This window comes from Saccopteryx leptura, chromosome 1, assembly GCF_036850995.1.
Source record: "Saccopteryx leptura isolate mSacLep1 chromosome 1, mSacLep1_pri_phased_curated, whole genome shotgun sequence".
Classification (NCBI taxonomy): domain Eukaryota; kingdom Metazoa; phylum Chordata; class Mammalia; order Chiroptera; family Emballonuridae; genus Saccopteryx; species Saccopteryx leptura.
Genome location: NC_089503.1, coordinates 214,408,932 through 214,433,805, shown reverse-complemented (window position 1 = coordinate 214,433,805; position 24,874 = coordinate 214,408,932). Strand labels below are relative to the sequence as shown.

General features: G+C 40.7%; 1 pseudogene; it reads left to right on the top strand.

Moving 5' to 3' along the window:
* The first annotated feature begins 1,517 nt into the window (after positions 1 to 1,517).
* On the top strand, positions 1,518 to 1,956 carry LOC136388210 (small ribosomal subunit protein uS12-like; annotated as a pseudogene).
* Positions 1,957 to 24,874: the final 22,918 nt, after the last annotated feature.

The window sequence follows — 24,874 nt, the reverse complement described above, 5'->3', positions numbered from 1 at the left end:
ACAATGGCCAAAAGGTAAAAGCAAACAAAGTGTCTACTGACAGATAAATGGGTATGTACACATAGAATATTATTCAGCCTTATTAATATTCCTGAATATTATTCAGGAAGAGATTCTGACATCTGCTGTCACAGGAATGAATCCTGAGGATGTTACGCTAAATGAAATAAGCTGGTCACAATCAAATACTGTATGGTTTATTTATATAAGGTATCTATAACCTGAACAGGCGATGGCACAGTGGATAGAGCGTTGGACTGGGACACGGAGGACCCAGGTTTGAAACCCTGAGGTCACCAGCTTGAACATGGGCTCATTCAGCTTGAGCAGAGGCTCACCAGCTTGAGCGAGGGGTTGCTGGCTTGAGCGTGGGATCATAAACATGACTTCATGGTTGCTAGGTTGAGTGTGGTATCATGGACTTGAGCCCAAAGGCCACTGGCTTGAAGCTCAAGGTCGCTGGCTCGAGCAAGGGGTCACTCGGTCTGTTGTAGCCTCTTGGTCAAGGCACATATGAGAAAGTAGTCAATGAACAACTAAGGTGTCGCAACAAAGAAATGATGCTCCTCATCTCTCTCCCCTCTTACCTGTCTGTCTCTATTTGTCCCTCTCTCTGTCTCTCCCTCTCTGTCTCTGTCACACACACACACACACACACACAAAAGGTATCTATAGTGGAAACAGAAAGTAGAATGGTTGCCAGGGGCTGGGGGAAGGGAAAAGGGAGAGTTGTTATTTAATGGGTGTATTAATCAAGGTTTTCCAGAAACGTAGGACTAATAGGTATGTAGATACATAAAGAGAAATTATTTGAAGAAATTGGCTAATGCAAATGCAGAGGCTGGCAAGTTCCAAATCTACCAATTTAAATGTAAATCTCATCCCAAGACACCCTCACAGAAACATCCAGAATAATGTCTGACCAAATAACATGGCACTGTGGCCTGACCACGTTGACATATAAAATTAACCATTACAATAGGTACAGAGTTCCAGTTTTATAAAGATGAAAGTTTCTGAAGATTGGTTGTAAATTAATGGGAATATACTTAACACTACTGAACTTTACAATGCAAAATGGTTAGGGTGGTACATTTTGTGGCATGTGTATTTTACTACAATTTTCTTTTCTTTTTTTTTTTTTTTTACAGAGACAGAGAGAGAGTCAGAGAGAGGGATAAATAGGGACAGACAGGAACAGAGAGAGATGAGAAGCATCAATCATTAGTTTTTCGTTGAGACACCTTAGTGTTCATTGATTGCTTTCTCATATGTGCCTTGACCGTGGACCTTCAGCAGACCAAGTGACCCCTTGCTCGAGCCAGCGACCTTGGGCTCAAACTGATGAGCCTTGCTCAAACCAGATGAGCCCAAACTGGGGACCTCGAGATCTCAAACCTGGGTCCTCTGCATCCCAGTCCGATGCTCTATCCACTGCGCCACCACCTGGTCAGGCTTACTACAATTTTCTTAGAGAGCATATTAGACCTTTCTCTTGGGCCTGCAGCACCGGCAGGATGGGCAAGTGTCAAGGTCTCTGTACTGCCAGGAAGCTCTGCAGCCACCAAGACAAACAAACATGGCATGACACACAGGACGAGAGAGCCCATTTGGACACAGCTCTGCAGGCCAACCCCTTTGGAAGCATGTCACATGGAAATAGAATGATGCTAGAAAAAGTCAGGGTTGAAGCCAAGCAGCCAAATTCTGCCATCACAAAGTGTGTCAGTTAGGGTCCAGCTGATCAAAAACATGACCTTTTTGCCCAATAAAGGTTACTTGAACTTTATTGCGGTAAACGAAGTTCTAAGGGTCAAATTTAGTGACAAAGGTCATGCTATTGGTGACATTCCTGGAATCCACTTTAAGGTTGTCAGAGTAACCAATGTCTCTCTCATGGCCTTATGTAAAGGCACAAGAAAAGACCAAGATTGTAAATTTGATGATGCATTGTAATAGATGCTCCCCCAACAAAGTATCTTAGAGAGAGAAATTTCCTTTCACTAAGTAACAAAAGAAATCTCTTCTAAGGGACATACGGATACAAATTGGATTATATCTTAATTTTAGGGTTTTGCAAATGACCCCAAAGAAAGTGTTTTTCATATAGCAACCTTCTATAAAAGTTGAGAGAGTAATTATTATATCTCTAAAAGCTATTTCATTTTTAATTTTATTTTTCAATTATAATTTGTATCCATTACACTGGGGAACAATTTTTTTTCCATTTTCTGTTGCATGAGGTTTTAGAACTGATTCTATATATTTCTGCATCGCTTATTTCAAATCTGAAATCCGTTTTTTGGTGGATGCTCTAATTTTTATGCAATTTTAATATTTTTTGTTACAGTTACTGGCATGCATTGGTTTTTAAATTGGAGTTAAAGGGCAACGACTCTTGGATTGAACATAACCACAAGGCAATTAATGTTTTACAAACATCACTTTTACATAATTGTAGTTGTTTTTAAATGTAAAAAATTATTATCTGATAAAAACACCCTCTTATTTTAAGATTGAATCATGGCTTCTTCAAGTATGCATAAATGTAAGAATAGTCCTGACTCCTTCTGTTATATATGTGGCTGTTACACACTTCAACGTCAAAGGCGCAATATTTCATCATTTGTGACACATGCATATATTGCCTATTTTCAAGTTCCCCCTGGCGATCAAGACAAGAATTGGGCTCTTCATATTGTGTGTCATAATTGTGAGGAAATGCTTTGTGACTGGACAAAAGGAAAATGCAAAGGAATGCCTTTTGGTATTCCCATGGTTTGGCGTGAACCTAAGGACCACAGCAGTGACTTTTATTTCTGTCTGATCCATACACAGGGCATCAGCAAGAAAAAACAGCATATGATCGCATATCCTAATATTCCTTCATCAATACAACCTATTCCACACTCTGAGACACTCCCGGTTCCAGTTTTCAATGGTTTTATTTCTTCTAAGGACAAAGAAAGTGAACACGGTGATCAAGTGTATTTTGATAAGATGCATGAGGAAATGGTTGTAGGATCTGAAGGGTCTTCTTCTGATGCCAAGCAGTCATTAACCCCTCAGCAGTTTAGCCAACCCGAATTGAATGACTTAGTAAGAATGACATAGAAATTGTCCTCGACTTTCTGAAGTATGAGGAGCATAACTGGATCATTTGTGTGGATCTTAAAATGGTAAATTTCCACTAGGACAACAGAGAGGTTTCACGAAGTATTCTTGCTTTCTATGTTTGTGGAACAGCCGAGCTCAGGAGAAACACTGGACACAGAAGGAGTGGTTGAAATGTGAAGCTCTGGAAGTAGGGATGCAAAATATTGTGAATGAACCTGTAGTTAATCGAGACAGGATCATTTTTCCCCCAGTTCACATCAAACTTGGCTTAATGAAGCGGTTTGTTCAGGCTTTGAATAGAGAAAGTGAATGCTTTCAACATATTATTTCTGCTTTTCCTGCCTTGTCTTTCAAGAAGATAAAAGCAGGTGTATTTGATGGACCTCAAATTCAAACCCTCATACATGACGAAGAATTTGCCAGGCAGATGAATAAGGAGGAGAAAGCAGCATGGCAGTCTTTTGTGGCAGTTACAAAGAACTTCCTTGGCAACAAAAAAGCAGAAAACTATGAACTTCTGGTTCAAAGGATGCTGTTGGCTTTCCACGACATTGGATGTAACATGAGCATTAAGATTCACTTCCTGAACAGTCACCTTGATAAGTTTCCCAAAAATCTTGGAGCTGTTAGTGATGAGCAGACTACTGCTAGAGCATCAAACGAGATTGTCCTCAACAAGTACACAAACACAAGAGCTACAAACACAAATTTTTGCCTGAATAGAATTTAAATAAGTTTTGCGCAAATTTTATGATTAAAATAAGTGTTTTAATATGTTCTATTTTGAAATTGTAGACAAATTCTGATGCAATCATATCCTTTAGTGTATTAGTGTATTTACTGCATTATATAAATTACTAGAAAGCCCGGCGGTCATACAAAATGACCGCTGTTCTAGATATTATAAATTGTAATTAAAATGATTTGTGCAAAGGTGTCTGCTAATTCAAACTGAATTACCCAGGGCAGGCGGCGAGGATGCCCCTTTGATTAGTGCCCCATGGGGTTTCCCCCTTCTACTTGCTTAATTGCTTAAAGTAGAGTGCAATGAAGGAAACCACTGGCGGTACATTTCTTAAGAGCCACCGTTAGCTCAATAAATAAAGATGATTTAAATAATAAAATGTTAATTCACATGTCAAAGATCTCTTTGTACACAACATTTCTTGTGTAGATCTTTCCATCATTTTTAAGCTCGCCTTCCAGAGGACCATCAATTATTTTTAATTTTACGTCCATTCTTTCACGAACTCTTGAACAGGCAACATAAAATTGACCATGTCCAAATGCAGGCTCAGGTAAAAAAATGCCAACATGCTTAAGCGTTTGGCCCTGAGACTTATTGATGGTCATAGCAAAGGCAAGTTTTACAGGAAATTGTCTACGTCTCAATTGAAACGGCAACCCTGTTTGAGATGGAGCCAAATCAATTCTTGGAATGACATGTATTTCATCTTTAGAGGAGCCAAAGACTTAGCTTTTTTTTTTTTTTTAAATAAATTTTTATTAATGGTAATGGGATGACATTAATAAATCAGGGTACATATATTCAAAGAAAACATGTCTAGGTTACCTTGTCATTAAATTATGTTGCATACCCCTCGCCCAAAGTCAGATTGTCCTTCGCCACCCTCTATCTAATTCTCTGTGCCCCTCCCCCTCCCCCTAACTCTCCCCCTGTCCTCCCTCCCCCCACCCCTGGTAACCACCACACACTTGTCCATGTCTCTTAGTCTCATTTTTATGTTCCACCAATGTATGGATTCATGTAGTTCTTGTTTTTTTCTGATTTACTTATTTCACTCCTTATAATGTTATCAAGATCCCACCATTTTGCTGTAAATGATCTGATGTCATCATTTCTTATGGCTGAGTAGTATTCCATAGTGTATATGTGCCACATCTTCTTTATCCAGTCTTCTATTGAAGGGCTTTTTGGTTGTTTCCATGTCTTGGCCACTGTGAACAGTGCTGCAATGAACATGGGGCTACATGTGTCTTCACGTATCAATGTTTCTGAGGTTTTGGGGTATATACCCAGTAGAGGGATTGCTGGGTCATAAGGTAGTTCTATTTGCAGTTTTTTGAGGAACCACCATACTTTCCTCCATAATGGTTGTACTACTTTACAGTCCCACCAACAGTGAATGAGGGTTCCTTTTTCTCCACAGCCTCTCCAACATTTGCTATTACCCGTCTTGTTGATAATAGCTAATCTAACAGGGGTGAGGTGGTATCTCATTGTAGTTTTGATTTGCATTTCCCTAATAACTAATGAAGCTGAGCATCTTTTCATATATCTGTTGGCCATTTGTATCTCTTCCTGGGAGAAGTGTCTATTCATGTCTTCTTCCCATTTTTTTATTGGATTGTTTGTTTGTTTGTTGTTGAGTTTTATGAGTTCTTTGTAAATTTTGGAAATTAGGCCCTTATCTGAGCTGTTGTTTGAAAATAACATTTCCCATTTAGTTGGCTGTCTGTTTATTTTTATATCAGTTTCTCTTGCTGAGCAAAAACTTTTTATTCTGATGTAGTCCCATTCATTTATCTTTGCCTTCACTTCTCTTGCCATTGGAGTCAAGTTCATAAAATGTTCTTTAAAACCCAGGTCCATGAGTTTAGTACCTATGTCTTCTTCTATGTACTTTATTGTTTCAGGTCTTATATTTAGGTCTTTGATCCATTTTGAATTAATTTTAGTACACGGGGACAGGCTGTAGTCGAGTTTCATTCTTTTGCATGTGGCTTTCCAGTTTTCCCAACACCATTTGTTGAAGAGGCTTTCTTTTCTCCATTGTGTGTTGTTGGCCCCTTTATCAAAGATTATTTGACCATATATATGTGGTTTTATTTCTGGGCTTTCTATTCTGTTCCATTGGTCTGAGTGTCTATTTTTCTGCCAATACCATGCTGTTTTGATTATTGTGGCCCTATAATATAGTTTAAAGTCAGGTATTGTAATGCCCCCAGCTTCATTCTTTTTCCTTAGGATTGTTTTGGCTATTCGGGGTTTTTTATAGTTCCATATAAATCTGATGATTTTTTGTTCCATTTCTTTAAAAAATCTCATAGGGATTTTGATGGGAATTGCATTAAATTTGTATATTGCTTTGGGTAATATGGCCATTTTGATTATATTTATTCTTCCTATCCAAGAACAAGGAATATTTTTCCATCTCATTGTATCTTTTTCGATTTCCCTTAACAATGCTTTGTAATTTTCATTATATAGGTCCTTTACATTCTTTGTTATGTTTATTCCTAGGTATTTTATTTTTTTTGTTGCAATCGTGAAGGGGATTATTTTTTTGAGTTCGTTTTCTAATATTTCATTGTTGGCATAGAGAAAGGCTATGGACTTCTGTATGTTAATTTTGTATCCTGCGACCTTACTGTATTGGTTTATTGTTTCTAATAATCCTTTTGTGGAGTCCTTCGGGTTTTCGATGTATAGGATCATATCATCAGCAAAAAGTGATACCTTTACTTCTTCTTTTCCGATATGGATGCCTTTTATTTCTTTGTCTTGTCTGATTGCTCTGGCCAGAACTTCTAGCACCACGTTAAATAAGAGTGGAGAGAGTGGACAACCCTGTCTTGTTCCTGATTTAAGGTAGAAAGTCCTCAGTTTTATGCCGTTTAAAATGATGTTGGCTGATGGTTTATCATATATGGCCTTTATCATGTTGAGATATTTTCCTTCTATACCCATTTTGTTGAGAGTCTTAAACATAAAATTGTGTTGTATTTTATCAAAAGCCTTTTCTGCATCTATTGATAAGATCATGTGGTTTTTGTTCTTTGTTTTGTTGATATGGTGTATTACGTTAACCGTTTTGCATATGTTGAACCATCCTTGAGATTCTGGGATGAATCCCACTTGATCATGATGTATTATTTTTTTAATATGTTGTTGTATTCGGTTTGCCAGTATTTTGTTTAGAATTTTAGCATCTGTATTCATTAGAGATATTGGTCTGTAGTTTTCTTTCTTTGTGCCATCCTTGCCAGGTTTTGGTATGAGGGTTATGTTGGCCTCATAAAATGTGTTTGGAAGTATTGCTTCTTCTTCAATTTTTTGGAAGACTTTGAGTAGAATAGGAACCAAGTCTTCTTTGAATGTTTGATAGAATTCACTAGTATAACCGTCTGGGCCTGGACTTTTATTTTTGGGGAGGTTTTTAATAGTTTTTTCTATTTCCTCCCTGCTGATTGGTCTGTTTAGGCTTTCTGCTTCTTCATGACTCAGTCTAGGAAGGTTGTATTGTTCTAGGAATTTATCCATTTCTTCTAGATTGTTGTATTTGGTGGCATATAATTTTTCATAGTATTCTACAATAATTCTTTGTATATCTATGATGTCTGTGGTGATCTCTCCTCTTTCATTTTGGATTTTATTTATTTGAGTCCTGTGCCTTTTTTCCTTGGTGAGTCTTGCCAAGGGTTTGTCAATTTTGTTGATCTTTTCAAAGAACCAGCTCCTTGTTTTATTGATTTTTTCTATAGTTTTTCTGTTCTCTATTTCATTATTTCTGCTCTGATTTTTATTATCTCCTTTCTTCGGCTGGTTTTGGGTTGTCTTTGTTCTTCTTTTTCTAGTTCCTTAAGGTGTGAAGTTAAGTGGTTTACTTCGGCTCTCTCTTGTTTGTTCATATAGGCCTGAAGTGATATGAACTTTCCTCTTATTACTGCTTTTGCTGCATCCCAGAGATTCTGATATGTCGTATTTTCATTTTCATTTGTCTGTATGTATCTTTTGATCTCTGCGCTTATTTCTTCTTTGACCCATTCATTTTTTAGAAGTATGTTGTTTAGTTTCCACATTTTTGTGGGTTTTTTCCCCTCTTTTTTGCAGTTGAATTCTAGTTTCAAGGCTTTGATATTGTCTTTGTGGCCCAACATATGGTCAATTCTTGAGAATGTTCCATGTACACTAGAGAAAAATGTATACTCTGTCGCTTTGGGATGAAGTGTCCTGTAGATGTCTATCATATCCAGGTGTTCTAGTATTTCGTTTAAGGCCACTATATCTTTATTGATTCTCTGTTTGGATGACCGATCTAGAGCCGTCAGCGGAGTATTGAGGTCTCCAAGTATGATTGTATTTTTGTTAGTTTTTGTTTTAAGGTCAATAAGTAGCTGTCTTATATATTTTGGTGCTCCTTGGTTTGGTGCATATATATTAAGGATTGTTATGTCTTCTTGATTCAGTGTCCCCTTAATCATTATGAAGTGACCATTTTTGTCTCTGAGTACTTTTTCTGTCTTGTAGTCAGCATTATCAGATATGAGTATTGCTACACCTGCTTTTTTTTGGGTGTTGTTTGCTTGGAGTATTGTTTTCCAGCCTTTCACTTTGAATTTGTTTTTATCCTTGTTGCTTAGATGTGTTTCTTGTAGGCAGCATATAGTTGGATTTTCTTTTTTAATCCATTCTGCTACTCTGTGTCTTTTTATTGGTAAGTTTAATCCATTTACATTTAGTGTAATTATTGACACTTGTGGGTTCCCTACTGCCATTTTATAAATTGCTTTCTGTTAGTTTTGTATCTAGTTTGATTCTTCTCTTTTGTTTTTCTATCATTTGTTTCTGTTTGTTTGTGTTCCATACTTCTTTCCTCTGTTGCTACCTTTTTTAAGTCATGTGTTTTTGTGGTGGTTTTTTCTAGGGTGGTTACCATTAAGTAATGAAAAGGGTACCTACCATATTCATTGTAGTACCCTATCTTATAAGTATTTCTGCACTTCATCGTCCTTTGCTACTGTTAATCTCCATTCTCTCCCCCCTTTTTTTTCCTTTGTTGTCACAGTTTAAGTTTGGTTTTATTGTGTTCTTGGTGGAGCTGTTACTTGTGGTGTTGTTTTCTTTTGTTCTTTGAATCTGGTTGGAAAACCCCCTTTAGTATTTCCTGGAGTGGGGGCTTTCTCGTGATAAATTCTCTCATCTTTTCTGTATTTGTGAATGTTTTTATATCTCCTTCATACTTGAAGGATAGCTTTGATGGGTATAGTATTCTTGGCTGAAAGTTCCTCTCTTTCAGGGCTTTAAATATTGGGGTCCACTCTCTTCTAGCTTGTAGAGTTTCTGCTGAGAAATCTGATGATAATCTAATAGGCCTTCCTTTATATGTTGTACTCTTCTTTTCCCTGGCTGCCTTGAGAATTTTTTCTTTGTCATTGGTTTGTGTCAACTTTATTATGATGTGCCTTGGAGTGGGTTTGTTGGGGTTAAGAAAACTCGGTGTTCTGTTTGCTTCTTGAATTTGAGGCTTTAGTTCTTTCCACAGGCTTGGGAAGTTCTCGTCTATTATTTGTTTGAGTATATTCTCCATTCCATTTTCTTTCTCTTCTCCCTCTGATATACCTATTATTCTTATGTTATTCTTTCTGATGGAGTCAGATAATTCCTGTAGGGCTTTCTCGTTTTTTATTATTTTTGAGTCTCTTTCTTCTTCTCTCTGTTGTGCCTCAAGTTGTTTGTCTTCTATTTCACTAATCCTATCTTCAGTCTGGGTTATCTGCTAGCTAAGCTTGTTACCTCGTTTTTCAGCTCGTGAATTGAGTTTTTCATTTCTGTTTGATTTGTTTTTATAGTTTCAATTTCCTTGGTAATATATTCTTTGTGTTCATTGAGTTGTTTTCTGATCTCCCTATATTGCCTTTCTGTGTTTTCTTGTATATCTCTGAGTATTTTTAAGATTTCTATTTTAAATTCTCTGTCATTTAGCTCCAAGGCTTCCAATATGTTAAGTCTTTTCTCCATAGATTTTTCCACATCTATTTGTGTTACCTCTCTTTCTTTTGTATCCATAATATTCGATTTCCTCTTTCTTATTGGCATCTGAGGGTGGTCTTGTTGATAGCACTAATTAGAATTAATAAAGAGTAAAAAGTAAAAAAAAAAAAAAAAAAAAAAAAAAAAAAACAAAAAAAAAACCAAAGGGTAAAACACCCCACAAAAAAAAGCAGTAATAATTTATTATTTCCCCCTTTTTTTTCTTTCTTCTCCTTCCCTCCTCTCCCCTCCTCAGGGAAATATCGTGCCTATAATGGAGGGCCTGGTTTGCGGTGAAGAGTTCAAGGGGCAAAAAAAAAGGGGAGTAGGGACCTACTAAATGCAAAAAAAAAAAAAAAAAAAAAAAAAAAAAAGGAAGAAAATCTTAGACAAGCATAAGTTGATCTGCCTGCGGGTGATGGTCAACTAAGAGATATAATGAGAGGGATAAGAGGGAACCAGAAAAAAGGACAAAAAAAGGAATAATAAAGAAGAAAAAAATAAAAATAATAAGTAAAAATCTGTTGTATTAAGTGGAGCGAAGACCAAATACAATGGAGACCTTGGGTTGGGAGGACCCAAAATGCCACAAAAATAAACTAACAAGAAAAAAACAAAAACAAAAGCGAAAAAGAAAAATAAAGCCAAAAAAAGCCTTGAGTCCCAAATTAACTAATTTGTTCGTGATTGAGGATTAAATGGGAGGAAAGTAAAACGAGAAAAGAAAAAACAAATAGAAAGGAAAAAATAAGAAAAAGAGAAAAACGAAGGAAGAAATAAAAAAGGAAGAGAAAAAAACAAAATAAAGCAAAAAACAACAACAACAAAAAAAAAAAAACAAAAGAGGAGAGAGTGAGAGTTAAGTGTCCTGGAGTATAACCCCAAAGGAGGGTGAGGATGAAGAAGAGAAATAAAATGTAACACTTATGGGTAGTGTAGTTCAAGAAAAGGGAAGCATAAGATGGGCAGAGAATAGAAGGACCGAGGTGGAGGAAATAAAGGCAATAGGATAGAAGAAACAAACAACAACAAAAAAAAAAATTAGTGGAACAAGTTGTAAAGTCTGTGGATTTTTCTTGATTTTGAGATGTTAACTTCTTCCTTTTTCTTTTCTCTCCCTCTTCCTGGTCGGTGACTCTGTACCCCAGGCTCTGCCCCTGTGTCACATTTAGGTAGGGATTTGCAGTTGATGGGATTCTATGGCAATGTCATATAATTGGCTTTAGTCTTGCTGGTAGTCAAGGCTTGTTGGCGTTTGCAGGGTCCAACGATGAGAGAGTTTGCTTTCGTGGATTCTCTCTCCTAGTCCCCCCTTCCTGAATTAGCAGCCTGGTGATCCAGCTATAAGGCTGCCACTGCTTCTGCCTGGGGAGTAAGAGGCTCAAAGAGCTGGGAAATCCCCACTCTATCCCCACTCAGTGCAAGGCTTTGGGAAGGGCTCTGGCAGTCAGGGCCTCCAGTGTAATCAGGCGGGGGTGGGAGTCAATTGTTGTCAAGGTGACTGTTCAGCGCCTAGCATTCAGTTGGACCTCTCAACCCAGGCTTTCCACACTTTGTAGCCTGTTTTGGCTGGTAAGAAGAGGCACTAGTCTCTGCTTGCGATTAGTGTAGTATAGATCTTATTATCTGCCAAGTCCTTCTTGTTAGCGTTTATCCCTGAATATGGAGGCTCTATCAATCAGAAGTTGCCCCCGCCCCTTTAGCGAGAGGCACTAAAAAATATCACGCCTCTTGTCTTGGGTCAGTGAACTGAGAGAGATCTTATCAATTAGAACCGAGGGTGCGCAGATTTCACGGGTTAAGTTAATTTTAGTAATTGGGTCGCAGCTGTGCTCCCGAAGGTATTTCAGGCTGCCTGCGCGTGCCCCTCCCCCAACGCTTGATTGTTAGCTTGAATGGCTGGGTGAGGTGCCCCGCCCGGGGAGAGAATCTCCCAAGTAGGGAATACCGCCCTGGGGCCTCTCCCGCTCCCCGTGCGCGGGCCGCTGGGAACGTTAGCGGTGCTCGGTCTGCAATGCTCGGTCTGCAACCAGACCGGGCGCGCGCCAGCGGCTGCTCGCCGCTCCGGAGTGTGGGCGGTGCTCGCTCTGCAACCGACCCGGGCGCTGCTCGCGGCGGCGGCTGGCGGCGGCGGCTCGGCGGCTGGCGGCGGCGGCTGGCGGCGGCGGCTGGCGGCGGCCGCTCACGGCTGCTGCTCGCGGCTGCTGCTCGCGGCTCCCGAGTGCGGGATGACTTACCACAGGCGCACTTCCTCGCGGCTTGAATGAACGTCCCTGCGGTAGCTTCCTCCACACCCTCGTCTCTCAGATTCAAGTGATAACAGTCCTTTTGCTTTCAGTTTGTGTGGAACTCCGTAATGCTCCGAAGATAAATTTTCCTGTTTCTAGTTGATAAATTTGTTGAGATTTTGGGGAGATCTGTCGGACGCGCTGCTCACGGCGCCATTTCCGTGACGTCACAAGACTTAGCTTTTATGACATTATTTTTCAATTGGAGAACCTCTAGTCTTGTACCATTGCAAAGACCCCTTCTGGTGTTAAGATTTCTTAACAGCATAATAATTGCTCCAATCTTTAACCTCAATTTGTGAGGTGGCATGCCAGAAGGCGACAGACTATTTAAAAATTCTGTCCTGGTCCAGGCAAGTCAATTGGTTTGTTTCCCATGGACACAAAAGCAAACGAACTATTAATGGATCGAATGCTATCCATGTACTGTTTGCTATTTGGATGCTGATTAGTCAATAATTTATTCAAGAGTGGTGGATAATTCTCAATTAGTGGAACTACAATGTTTCCGTACTTGCAACATTGAGAAAATCCTTTCTTGCCATGGTCAAATCGATTAGTTTCTAACTTGAAGTGTAAAGACTGACAGTGTTCACATTTAATATTCATGTCACCAGAGAAATGCTCAAAAATTAAAGTTTCTCCATTTGAAACTGTTTTAATCCTTTTTGCATTTTGGTCAGCATTACTCTGTCGTTTTTTTGCATTTCTCTCCTGCCTTTGTTTAAGGGACTCATTTTGTCAAGACAGGCTTTTTTGTCTTGCATCTGAGGCAAGCCTTGTTTCTCTATGCTCATCAGTCTCATTTTGCCGAGAAAGACGCATTTGCTCTGCGACTGAAGCAAGCCTTGTCTTTCTCTGCTCAGTGGTTTCTTTTTGTCGAGAAAGCCGTTTTTGTGCAGCTTTAGCTCCTTTTCTCTCCTCTTCAGTGCTGTATTTTCTAGGAGATATTCTTAAAATAAATTATGTTAAGACGTAGTTTTTATGTAAAACAGATGATTGCCAATGCAAACAAATGTTCACCTTCCCCCTGACCCGCTCAATTTGTGTTCAGCCTTAAATTGTTTCAAAAGCAGATGATTGCCAATGCAAACAAATGTTCACCTTCCCCCTGACCCACTCAATTTGCGTTCAGCTGTGGCAACTCACCCCATTGGCTAGTACAGTTACGAAAGCAACCAATTAGCTATCGGCGACAAACAGATACGTAAGCCGCATATAATAATGATTATATTTTCACAGAGATGATGCCCAAGAAGACATTCTACTTCATTATGTTAAACTAAATGTTGAAAATTTTACAATAAGATGAAAACCTAAAATCTTGAATTGCAAAAAAAACTGTAGCTTACAGAAAAAAACTCATGTCAGATTTGAGATCAGCACACTCGAATTAGGTAAGAACAAATGTTTTTGTCTATGCAACGAAAATTTTGTTCCACAGTGTTATATTTTGTACTAGTTTAAGGTGTATAGCATAGTGGTTAGACTCATAAAAGCTATTTCTGTGGGGAGTTAAGATGACATAATCTAGGTATATCATTTCCTGGGAATATAACTTTTCTCAGGGATAGTGCATAGAGAGTTAGGGAAATAGAAGCTAATATGTTCCTTTGATTGTTTCTCTCAAATAGCAAATTTTTCCACTAACGTGTTGGTAATAGCTTAATAGTAGTTAATTCATGACTAATGTCATGTATTTTGGTGAACATTGTTGTGTACACAGCAGATAGAATTTGATCCATTACCAAAGCCTTGCTTCCCATACATTTCAAATAACTTTTCTGTTATTTTATACTTCTACTTGAGGATTCATCACAAGGTTAAGTGAGGTATCATTAATGGACTACTGTGTTGATCTTAACTTGAGATTCAGATCATTCATTGCAGTTTCTCTAAGTAAGAGTTTCTAAAACTCAGACTTAACAGATGCAACAAGAGACATCCCTTTTTTGGCTTCATTATAATTCAGCCCTTAGTTTATCCTATTAACAAGATTATATGGGTAGTAATAGTCCTCATCCTAATGCTGAGGGTAGGGGTATGACCATAGTAATAAAATAACTACCAATTATAAGTTTAAAAGCAATATAAATTCTTTTCACTCTAAATTCCACAGGAAAGACCACTTTAGTGTCTTGTATTTTATTAACAGCTTCTATAATGACTCCTCCCACCGTCATGAAATTAGAGAGTTAAATAAAGGATAATTATTGCTGAGGCAAGAAGTAAGTATCTTTAATGTACACCCACTATGAAAAATAATATGGGGGCCTCTCAAAAAATTAAAAATAAAGGCCCTGGCCGGCTGGCTCAGTGGTAGAGCGTCAGCCTTGCATGCAGGAATCCCAAGTTCGATTCCCAGCCAGGGCACACAGGAGAAGTGCCCATCTGCTTCTCCACCCCTCCCCCTCTCCTTCCTCTCTGTCTCTCTCTTCCCCTCCTGCAGCCAAGGCTCCATTGGAGCAAAATTGGCTGGGGCACTGAGGATGGCTCTATGGCCTCTGCCTCAGGCGCTAGAATGGCTCTGGGTGCAACAGAGCAATGCCCCAGATGGGCGGAGCATCGCCCCCTGGTGGGCATGCCGGGTGGATCCCGGTTGGGCGCATGCGGGAGTCTGTCTGACTGCCCCCCGTTTCCAACTTCAGAAAAATACCCAAAAAAGAGAGTTACCATATGGCCCAGTAACTCCTCTTCTGGGTATCTACCCTAAACACTCAAAAACGTTTATTCACAAAGATATACGCATTTCTATATTCATTGCAGCATTATTCACAGTAGCCAAGACATGGAAACAACCTAAGTGTCCTTCAATAGATGACTGGATAAAGAAGATATGGTACACATTACCATCAATTTTCAACTGTTTTCATCTTATGGCACATATAATTACTAAAATTCTGTGGCACACCAAAAAATATAGTTTTTTCCAATCTGACAAAAAAATAGATATAATTTTGATTCATTCACACCATATGACTACTGTTCCATTGGCTTCTGTCATTTTTTAAAATATTTTATTTATATTTATTTTGTGTGTGTGTATGTGTGACAAAGACAGAGAAGAGTCAGAGAGATGGACAGACAGGAAGGGAGAGAGATGAGAAGCATCAATACTTCGTTGTGGCACCTTAGTTGTTCATTGATTGCTTTCTCATATTGATTGCTTTCTCATATGTCCCTTGACCAGGGCGCTACAGCAGACTGAGCGACCCCTTGCTCAGGCCACTGACCTTGGGCTCAAGCTGGCAAGCCTTGCTCAAATCAGATGAGCCCACACTCAAGCTGGCGACCTCGGGATCTCAAACCTGGGTCCTCCGAGTCCCAGTCCGACCCTCTATCCACTGCGCCACTGCCTGGTCAGGCTGGCTTTTGTCATTTTTTAATTTGATAATCTAAGGGAAAAGAGGTTAGTGCTCCTGACTGCATGTTTTAAAAAGTCTTGCAGCACACCAGTTGAAAATCACTGATACATACAATGGAATACTCCTCTCCTTGAGAAAAGATGAAATACCGCCATTTGCAGCAACATGGATGGACCTTGAGAATATTATGATACGCGGCCCTGGCCGGTTGGATCAGCGGTAGAGCGTCGGCCTAGCGTGCGGAGGACCCGGGTTCGATTCCCGGCCAGGGCACACAGGAGAAGCGCCCATTTGCTTCTCCACCCCTCCGCCGCGCTTTCCCTCTCTGTCTCTCTCTTCCCCTCCCGCAGCCAAGGCTCCATTGGAGCAAAGATAGCCCGGGCGCTGGGGATGGCTCTGTGGCCTCTGCCCCAGGCGCTAGAGTGGCTCTGGTCGCAACATGGCGACACCCAGGATGGGCAGAGCATCGCCCCCTGGTGGGCAGAGCGTCGCCCCTGGTGGGCGTGCCGGGTGGATCCCGGTCGGGCACATGCGGGAGTCTGTCTGACTGTCTCTCCCTGTTTCTAGCTTCAGAAAAATGAAAAAAAAAAAAAAAAAGAGAATATTATGATACGCGAAATAAGTCAGACAGGAACATCAATAACCATGTATTTTCACTTATATGTGAGATGTAAAACTGAAAGCAACCAATGAACAAACAAAAACTCCTAGACACAGAGGACAGTATGTTGGTTACCAGAGGGTCGAGGGGTGTGGGCGGGTAGCAAAAGGTAAAAGGTGGTCAAGTGTACGATGATGGAACAAGATCTGACTTTGGGCGGTGAACACCCAATGCATTCATTACACAATTGATGTGTTATAGAATTATACACTTGAAACCTCTATGATTTTATTAACCAATGTCACTCCAATAAATTTGTTTTAAAAAATGTCCCAAAAAAGAAGTGAGCATTACTTCCCCACAAGAAGGGAAACCCTTGACAAGCTGAAGTGTCCAGTGAAAGTTTTAACTGAGGATCTTAAGGAGGCCTGGGTAGAGCCAGTCTGATCAGGTGACGACACAGGTGTTGGCTGAAATGCTGAGTGCAGCTCATTGCAAGTTGAGACTTTTTAAGTCTCCCTATTTTGAAAAAGAATTTATTAATTTATTTTTTACTTAATTTTTTTTAAAAATCCTCACCCTGGCTGGTTGGCTCAGCGGTAGAGCGTTGGCCCAGAGTGTGGAAATCCCAGGTTCGATTCCCAGCCAGGGCAAACAGGAGAAGCTTCTCCACCCTTTCCTCTCTCCTTCCTCTCTATCTCTCTCTTCCCTTCCCTCAGCCAAGGCTCTACTGGAGCAAAGTTGGCCCGGGCACTGAGGACAGCTTCATGGCCTTCGTCTCAGGTGCTAGAATGGCTCTGGCCACAATGGAGCAATGCCCCAGATGGGCAGAGCATCACCCCCTGGTGGGCATACTGGGTGGATCCTGGTTAGGCACATACGGCAGTCTGTCTGACTGCCTCCCTGCTTCTAACTTCGAAAAATACAAAAAAAAAAAAAATCCTAAACAGTGAACAAAATCTTGGCAACCAGTGAATTATAAATATGAAGGAAATCCTAAAGGCCATCTAGCCGATTTCTCTGCTTCCGAACCACACTTCGTATTTAGGTCTATCTTTCAAAATGTAGCTCTAGAGAAGGCTTTTCCTGACAGCCCCCTCCCCCCATCCAAGCACCACCACCCAGACTAGGCTTGGTTTCTCTAGTGTACACTTTCACTTCATAATGCTATTTCTCCTTCAAAGCACTTACTACAAATGGACCCAAATCATTAATCGTAGACCCTTGAATAACATTGTTTTGTTCAACCTTCTTACGTTGAACGTAGATGAGAAAAAAAATCAGTTTCTGGTGGAGCCACTGTCTCCATGGGTTATGCACCTTCTCCTCATCTCTGTGTGGGTTTTCTCTGGCAACTCCAGCTTCCTCCCACAACTCAGAGATGTGCAGTGAGGTGACCTGCTGTGTCTACATCATCCCAGTCTGCGTGGGTGTGGGTATGAGTGGCCCCTCAATGGAGGGAGTCCTGTCCTGGTTGAGGTCCACCTTGTGCCCTGGTCTGCCAGGAGTGGCTCTGGCCATCTTAATCCTGAACCGTAATAAGCCGGTTGGAAAATCATTATCTTACTTGTTTTTATTCACCTTCTTTCTGAAGCTGGAAACGGGGAGAGACAGTCAGACAGACTCCCGCATGCACCTGACTGGGATCCACCCGGCACGCCCACCAGGGGCGATGCTCTGCCCACCAGGGGGCGATGTTCTGCCCCTCCAGGGCGTCACTCTGCCGAGACCAGAGCCACTCTAGCGCCTGGGGTAGAGGCCAAGGAGCCATCCCCAGCGCCCGGGCCATCTTTGCTCCAATGGAGCCTTGGCTGCAGGAGGGGAAAAGAAAGACAGAGAGGAAGGAGGGGGGGGGGTGGAGAAGCAAATGGACACTTCTCCTATGTGCCCTGGCCGGGAATCGAACCCGGGTCCCCCGCACGCCAGGCCGACGCTCTACCGCTGAGCCAACCGGCCAGGGCATTTATTCACCTTCTAAACATGTACATATAGCTCATATTTATTCCAATATTTGATACTAGAAATGTTTTGGGTCTTGAGATAGATGTTTGGGGACGCTTTATGACCAGAAATATGCTGTTGGAACTTAGCTTTTGCTTATATCAATCAGCCTGACCAGGTGGTGGCGCAGTGGATAGAGCATCGGACTGGGATGCGGAAGACCCAGGTTCAAGACCCCGAGATTGCCAGCTTGAGTGCGGGCTCATCTGTCTTGAGCAAAAAAGCTCACCAGCTTGGACCCAAGGTCGCTGGCTCAAGTAAGGGGTTACTCAGTCTGCTGAAGGCCCGTGGTCAAGGCACATGTGAGAAAGCAATCAATGAACAACTAAGGTGTCGCAATGAAAAACTGATGATTGATGCTTCTCATCTCTCCGTTCCTGTTTGTCTGTCCCTATCTCTCTCTCTCTCTGACTCTCTCTCTGTCCCTATAAATAAATAAATAAATAAATAAATAAATAAATAAATAAATAAATAAAATATATCAATCAGCCTGTGGCAAAATAATATCTCATTTCAATTACAATCACAGTTTCCAAGACCTTATTGACAAAGTAAGTGAGGACTTACTGTACTTGGACTTTTCAGTTTAAGATTCCTGATTAACTTCACACCTTTATCTATCTTCCCCCTCCCCCAGCAAAGTCATACTGAGTCAGTGAAAGAAATATAGCAATACAGATAAATCCGTAACAGGAAAGATACCAATAGACCAGAAGAGTATGGAACTTCTAGATGATTTAATCCAGGTGAGGAGAAAACTAATGGAGGCAAGAAAACAGAAAGCCATGTCTGTGAAAGAAGAGACTTCTAAACAAATTTTCCCACTAGAGAATGGGAAGAAGCCTGATAGCAGTAGCTGGGGCCAGTAGGAGACTGAGTTGGAGAGGCGGCAGCCGGCACATAATTAAGGGTCTGGGGAAAGCCCGCATCAGCTTGTGACTCTCAGAGCCACGGACTGAGCCTTTGCCCCAGGATAAAGCCATGAATAGATTTTTAAATAGCCAAATAAAATTAGAGTTCTGAAGAGTAAGGCTCCCTGTGAGCACTGGGACTAGAGAAGACAGGCAGAAGCCCCGATAACTGACAACCGTCTTGAGGGACACGGAGACCCCATGCAGAGAAGGCAAGGTGCCCAGCCACACTGAAAATAAAGAGCCCATTTGGCCACACAAAGTCCCCCTGCCTGCCCTTCCCCCCAGTCACCATAGCTGGCTCCTGCCACAGGAATCTCTGTTCATGGCCTGGAGGTCAAACGTCTTCAAATACACATCCGCCAGTAGAGATCTTTTCCACAACTATCAACAGACAACTGAAAAGTGCCAAACATTGGAATAAAACCAAATTGTTTCATTTTGTTATATTATTTCATTTTATTCAATTCACCTCTGACAAAATTATTAATACAGGAAATGGAGACAGTTTTAAAAGCATATAATTATTATCACAAGAGAAATTAAGGGAATATGGCCCCCATTAAAACAGAATAGGCTACTGTGAAAAAGAATCAATTTTACAGTCCTTGGAAGATAAAAATGTGATTGTCTAAATTTAAAACATTTCAACACTTTTAACATTAAAAATAAGATTTTTCCATGGCTACTAACAATGTTGAGCACCTTTTCATGTTTTCATGACCATTTATAGCTCCATTTTGATGAATTGCTTGTTTATATTTTTTGTTTATTTTCCCCTCTTGGGTCATGTACAATTTTTCTTATTGATGTGTGTAAAGCCAGTAGTCACGGCCTCCACGTGGGCAGCGTTCTTTTACAAAGTGAGCATAATACATTTTATCTGCCCAACAATCCACCCCTATGCTCACTTTACTACCCACAATCTATACCACTGGCATCCCTGTGCAAGGAAATTAGAACATTACACAAATTACAACAGCAAAAATCATACAGTTTCAACAATTACAAAGGTACATTTCACCAGTCTCTCAGCACTTAGCCCAAAGCACAAAATGTCCTCGGCCTATGGGAAAAGTTTCCCGGGGCAGGGGAGTGCTTCCAGCAAAGCCACCCCCTACCCCCATCAGGGTCTTTCACATTATCCAAAATCCGTAATCTGTAAGTCCATCCAACAAAGGAGCCAATGCCCACTCCGGTCGTAGTCCAGGATATCAGTCCACGCACATGGGTCATCAGCCACCCCCCTCATCCCTGCCGTCCTGGCAGGTCTTACACTGTCCCAAAGAGGAGCATGTGGCAATGGCAGTCAGCATTTCCATCTCTGCTCCGGAAAGCATGTCCAGCCCTGTGTCCCAAAATCGCAGACCTACCAGGGCCGTAATAGGTGCTCCTTCCAGCTGTGCTCTCATCTTATGGAGACTGCGGATTGCAACTCCAGTCCGATTCTCCTCATCCTCCAAAGAGGAACTGGAAACACCAGCTCCTACTGCTGGGCTCAAGCCCCGGGCCACTGCCGCCTCCTGCTCCGCAGACCTTGCAGCTCCGGACCCGGCCTCAGCCTCAGCCTCAGCCCTGGCTTCCTGCCGCTGCTGGCTCTTTACAACATCCAGGGCAATCTGCAACTCACGAACTTGTGAATCCTCCTCCAGCAGCTGCTCCATTTCCAGGCGAATGTCGCAAACCTGGTCGGCCTCCTCCTCCAGCGCTTCCTCCAGCTCCAGGGTCAGCATCGGTTTCTCCTGCGTTTGCTCCATCTCCTTCCACTGCTCGGTTTGCAGATCCCGGGCAGCTTCTTCCACAGAGCTCTCAGTTTCCTCACGCATGGCTGTAAAAGTCAGCCAGTCTACAATCCCCAAAAGGACAGCCATGGGGAACCCTAACACTAGCCAGTCCTCTATGCCACCACTCAAAGACTCCTTGCCGATCTGTATCGAATCCTGCCACAGACTACGCCAAATGTAAAGCCAGTAGTCACGGCCTCCACGTGGGCAGCGTTCTTTTACAAAGTGAGCATAATACATTTTATCTGCCCAACAATGTGTGAGTGCTCTTTATATATTCTATACATTGAAATATTGATTGATATATATGGAGCAGATATTTTCTTTCAGCCTGTCACTTGCCTTTTAACCGTCTTTAGGCATCTTTCAACATTCAGAATTTTATAATGTTATAGTCATCTGTAATTATCTTTCTGAAAGGTGTGAGCTCTAATTTTGCTTAGGAACGTCTTTTCCAACCTCACCATAATAACCGAACTTCTTTTGATATAACTGTAAATATTAAAACCTCTCTAAATGTAAAGCCTCTCTAAACATTTTACAGTTTCCTAGCCTGTAAAATGAAAAAAAAAAAAACATCTTCCTCACAGGGTTGTTGTGAGAATGAATGAGAAAATGCATATAAAAAATATCTGGCACACACAGGCAATCAATAGGCTTAGCTGTGTCAGCCTTATTGTGGAGATAAGAAAATGGAGAGCAATGAAAGAGCAGGCTCTGGCCAAGATCAAATACACACAATAATACAACCTCCCAAGTCATTGATTCAGAGCAGCCAGACTAAATAGCCTCTCTTAACCTCCGATACAGAGTAGAGAGTACGCTTCCCTTTTCTAGGACTTTGTATTAAACAAGTAAACCCTTGAAACTAGCTAACCCATCCGCCCATTCAATAAAGAAGATTGTTTATGTGTTTGGAATTTGACTTTGTCATTCCCTTTTTTTCCACCTTCTGCTTGACTTGCCATAGGGTTTCTGTGGCTTTGTCTCCCCTTCTCCTCACCTTGTCATTTTCACCCCTGCCCTTGCTCTGAATCTGTCACTCCACGTACCATGTCCCTACAGCCTAGGACACTGGTGGATGTGTCACCAGTGAAGGATCCAGGATTACCAGACTCCAGGGAAGAAGGTACACTTTTGACTCTTCCCTGTCCCCTAGTTCCTAAGTGTCTCATCCCATTTTCCTTCATATGAGTTGCTTCTACTTTCTCTTTGCCTCTCAGCCTTCCTAACTGCCTCCGCTTCTCTCCCTTCTGTGCCTTATGGTATTTCTAAAGCAAAATCTGACCATGTCACTTTTTACTTAAAGCCCTTCAGTGCTCTGCCATTCAACCGCTGTTGGGCATTAGAAAAATATTTACCTTCCCTGGGTCACTTTCTCCATTCAAAGAATAAGCATTATAATGGCAAGCCATTGCTTTTAATATAAAATTTAAATACCTTCACCTGAGTTCTAGGAATCATGGTCCAGCTTCATCCCTGGCCATTCCTTGTCTTGCAGTTTTTGATCCAGTCATTGCAGTCCGTCTACTTCCAGAACACGGCACACTCACCCTTACCCTGTAATTTTTCACACGCTGTTCTTTCTGTATGAAGAATGCTCTTCTCCCTGTTCCCAGGGCCCTTTCATCCACCCTCATTGACGAATTCTTTTTTATACTTCAAGGTTCAGTTTTATGAACGAAATTTCTGACACAAAACATGTTCCAAATAAGTATGTGTTGAATGAGTAATTACCTTACACCGAGTGCACGTTACCTCATGTAATGCTCACAACGTTCCTGTGAGATCGATATCATTATTCCCATCATCGTGGATGTTAAAACCAAGGTTCAGAAAGGTTGAGCAGCAAGTGCACGTCTATACAGTTGTAAGTGGCAGGACTGGTATCCAAATCTAGGTCTGTCTGACTCGGAAGACCAAGTTTGGAATACAATAGAGATATGGGCAGGACATGAAGAAGGAAGTAATCATAAAATCAAATCTTAAACATAAAGCTCTCAAGAACAAGGCCCTCTCAAGCACAGTCTGCATGGGTTCTCAGAAGCAGCACAAAATCCTTAGAGCCTGGCTTTTTCATCAACTCCCAGAGAGAGATGCTGGGTGCCCACACAATAATGAGTTCTCTTTGCCAATATGGAGGTGTGGCAACGTTCCAGACAACCCTCCCCAAGGATCACTCTCATCCCACAGCATCTCTAGCATGAAAAACTAGGGATTAAAAGGTTCTTTACAGACTATTAAATCTACTTTCTTTTATCCCATAAAGTGCAGCCCTGAGATATATTTTAAATAGGAATATCTCTTTAAAAAAAACAAAAACAAAAACCTCCATCCTAATACAAAAGTTTTACAAAACATTAGAGTAGAAACAATTTAAATATAAAGGATATGCCACTTAAGCATCCGTTTCTAGAACTTAGGGCAGTCCAATTTGTAGTCATAGCACATTAAAAAACATTATTGTAGTGTGTTATACATGGTCATAGAGAAAGCATTATTGTAGTGAGTTACACATGGTCATAGAGGAAGCATTATTGTAGTGAGTTACACATGGTCATAGAGGAAGCATTATTGTAGTGAGTTACACATGGTCATAGAGGAAGCATTACTGTAGTGAGTTACACATGGTCATAGAGGAAGCATTATTGTAGTGAGTTACACATGGTCATAGAGGAAGCATTACTGTAGTGTGTTATACATGGTCATAGAGAAAGCATTATTGTAGTGTGTTATACGTGGTCATAGAGGAAGCATTACTGTAGTGTGTTATACATGGTCATAGAGGAAGCATTACTGTAGTGAGTTACACATGGTCATAAAGGAAGCATTATTGTAGTGAGTTACACATGTCATAGAGGAAGCATTACTGTAGTGTGTTATATATGGTCATAGAGGAAGCATTACTGTAGTGTGTTACACATGTATAGAGGAAGCATTATTGTAGTGTGTTACACATGGTCATAGAGAAAACATTACTGTAATGTGTTACACATGGTCATAGAGGAAGCATTACTGTAGTGTGTTATACATGGTCATACAGAAAACATTATTGTAGTGAGTTACACATGGTCATAGAGGAAGCATTACTGTAGTGTGTTACACATGTATAGAGGAAGCATTATTGTAGTGAGTTACACATGGTCATAGAGGAAGCATTATTGTAGTGTGTTACACATGGTCATAGAGGAAGCATTATTGTAGTGAGTTACACATGGTCATAGAGGAAGCATTATTGTAGTGTGTTATACATGGTCATAGAGAAAGCATTATTTTAGTGTGCTATACATGGTCATAGAGAAAGCATTATTGTAGTGTGTTATACATGGTCATAGAGAAAGCATTATTTTAGTGTGTTACACATAGTCATAGAGAAAGCATTACTGTAGTGAGTTATACATGGTCATAGAGGAAGCATTACTGTAGTGTGTTATACATGGTCATAGAGAAAGCATTATTTTAGTGTGCTATACATGGTCATAGAGAAAGCATTATTGTAGTGTGTTATACATGGTCATAGAGGAAGCATTATTGTAGTGAGTTACACATGGTCATAGAGGAAGCATTATTGTAGTGTGTTATACATGGTCATAGAGGAAGCATTATTGTAGTGTGTTACACATGTCATAGAGGAAGCATTATTGTAGTGTGTTACACATGGTCATAGAGGAAGCATTATTGTAGTGTGTTACACATGTATAGAGGAAGCATTATTGTAGTGAGTTACACATGGTCATAGAGGAAGCATTATTGTAGTGTGTTATACATGGTCATAGAGAAAGCATTATTTTAGTGTGCTATACATGGTCATAGAGAAAGCATTATTTTAGTGTGCTATACATGATCGTACAGTCTATGCACAGAAATAAAATGGCACAAACATAGAACTTTATCTTCTGAAAGATTTTAGTGCATTATTTTCTGTTCATCATAAAAGAGTACTTTATAAGGAATCACCACTTTGTGGTACTATTAAGTTTGCTGGTAGCTTTTTTGAGTGGTTTGTTAATGGTATACATCTAATAGTGCTAT